Source organism: Tarenaya hassleriana, unplaced genomic scaffold (assembly GCF_000463585.1).
Source record: "Tarenaya hassleriana unplaced genomic scaffold, ASM46358v1 Cleome3, whole genome shotgun sequence".
Taxonomy (NCBI): Eukaryota; Viridiplantae; Streptophyta; class Magnoliopsida; order Brassicales; family Cleomaceae; genus Tarenaya; species Tarenaya hassleriana.
This window is the reverse complement of record NW_010966177.1, coordinates 7,506,071-7,508,841: the sequence shown is the minus strand read 5'-3', so window position 1 is coordinate 7,508,841 and position 2,771 is coordinate 7,506,071.

Below are 2,771 nucleotides of genomic sequence, written 5' to 3'. Positions count from 1 at the left end.
GTCGAGTCAGAGTACTGACTCGGTCCGAGTCCAAACCCAGAAAAAGCCCAGATTCGAATTTTTAGAGTTTTGATGGGAATAGGACTTCGGGAACGCCGCCTAGGGTTGATAAAAGGACTCTACAGACGTCCAAAAGAGGGAGACAGACTTTATACAGATTTTGGAGAGCTTTGGTGAGAGAAATAGGAGTTTTACGGGATTTCGGGAAGAAGAAGGAGAGTTGGAACGTGAAGATCGCTTGCTGTCGACATGAGTCTTTCTCCTCCCTCTTTTCTTTCTGTTTCTGGTTTTGCTCAGTGTTTTTCCATGAACCGTGAGTAGATCCACGGCTGTGGATTAGGGATTCGTTTGTGTTTTAGGACCTGAATCTGATATTCGGTTTTGTGCCTCGAGAAAACGGAACGTCGATCACACTTCCAACCTCTTGGATCTCACAAAAAGTCTGTCAAAAGTGTTCTAAAGTCGGCTCTAAAAGTCTCACTCGTAATTAGGGTTTAAATCTCCATCGTATAAGGTGATTTAACCTTAATTTCGGTCTAATTTTGGAAAAACCCGAAAGCCAGAACGGACGGTCCAGAAAAGCACGTGGACCGTCCGTTCCAGCAAGCCAGAACGGACGGTCTGCTTCGGCGGACCGTCCATTCCAGACCTTCTGGAACAGACGGACTGCGTTCTGGACCGTCAGGTCTGGACCTGGCGAACCGTCGGGTCAGGCCCTTTCGGTCCATCCGTTCCAGCCCCTTCCGTCTCGATTTTTTCGTCATTTTCTCGTGCGTTTTGTCTTTCTCTGCGTGTGTGACCCTGTAGGCTCATTCGATATAGCAGTATAACCCGAAATCTCTATTTCAGATATACAAGTCGTAGGCAGTCTCTAGCAAGACACTATGACTACCTATCTCGAATAGAGTTTGTTCGTGATCTTACCAACGCCAGTGATGATTCCGGCTGATAATCCTTTTGTATCGCGATATCATATGTCGAACATAAGGCATGAACAAGCCACCTTATCTGATTCGACTGCTTTCTCGTTCACTGAGTTCGACTGTCTGAAATAGACGACGTTCGTCTATAGTGTGGCCACATATTTCTACAGTCTCGCTCACACGAGGGGCCCAGCGATATCTCTCTCTTTTACGAGAGGTACAAATCCCGTCTTGATTATCTACAATCCAGCACATGATTCGTTTCGTACCTGATACATGTCTTTATAGTCCTCCTGTTACGCAGGACGTTTGACGTATTCAAAGTACGCAACTCCTCATGTTGGATTCCGTAGATATCTCATATATTAGGATCCAATCATGGAACCGCCATATGAGATTCAAGTCATGACGCTAGTCCATGTGATAATCTCATGCGGGTCCATCCAGTATTCCGTTCTCCAACGAATACCTAAGATTGTGGTCGTATCCAATACCTATGATCATCTATACACTACAAAAAAAATGGTCATTTCCAACGGGTAAATCCGTTGGAAATGGCCAAATTTCTGTTGGAAATTAACGTTTCCAACAGATTTTCAACGGATTTATCCGTTGGAATTTCGTCATTAGAAATCGGTGTCCGTTGGAAAACCGTTGGAATTTTCCAACGGATTTCCAACCGCAAATTCGTTGGAAAATCCGTTGGAATTCGAGGATTTTTTTGTAGTGATATGATCATCAATCATACATCATACTAGTCTTAGTATATCATTATTCTCATAATGATACATGACTAGGGAGTTTAGTATTGTTCATAACAATACATGGATTTCATAACATATCAAATATGCACAATACGTAATGAATCAAACGCTCATCCATAACTTCATAGAAAGTGTCAGTACATCAAATGTATATATAAATAAAGCTCGCAAAACAGTACATCATAGAACACTAAACCAAGAATCTTCCACTTGCTCTAATCATGGACTGCTAAACATCTAATGTCGATATCCCTAACATGACCCTCATGCTTCGACGAAGGGAGAGGCTTCGTCAACGGATCGACAATGTTGTCATCTATCGACACTCTGCAAATGTACACGTCTCCTCTGTCTATGATCTCCCTGATAAGGTGAAATCGTCTGAGTATGTGTTTGGATCGTTGATGGAATCTGGGTTCTTTCGCTTGTGCGATCGCTCCATTGTTGTCACAATACAGAGCAATGAGGCTATCTGATGAGGACATAGAGCCGGAACGCGAACGCTTGGAGCTGGAACCGGAGCAGGAGCCCTTGGATGCACAATTGGATGCGGAGCACACGGAGCTAGAAGCAAGCATGGACACCTCAGAGCAACCAGCCGAAGACCAGCCCTTGGATACGTCAAGTGATCAAGACGTTACACGATCACTTGATCCCGCAAAGCTCGACAACGACCATCACGCGAAGGATGCTCCACGAGCGTACATTAGGGCCGAGCCACCAATCACTCGCGCCAAAACTCGGGCACTTCGCCAAAGTATCGTTGATCAAGTCTTGAGCGGGATACGGGACAAAGACGAGGCCAACACACCCCGACATGGCCTGCATCACGTCTTCACCATCATGGTCGAACCCTACATGCAAAAGGAAGCTTCTTGAGCTGCAAGCAAAGTCCCAATAGCTATATTCTTCCAACCACCACATTAAATGCATGTTTGGCTCCTCTTGTGCATGTTAAGCACAATTAAGACCCCATTCTCTTTCTATATAATTTCGAATTCCCTCTTGTAATTTTCAGACTTGTTGTTGAATGAAATTGCTTTTGAGTTTATCTCGTTTCTCGTCTTTGGTGTGTCCAAACGCG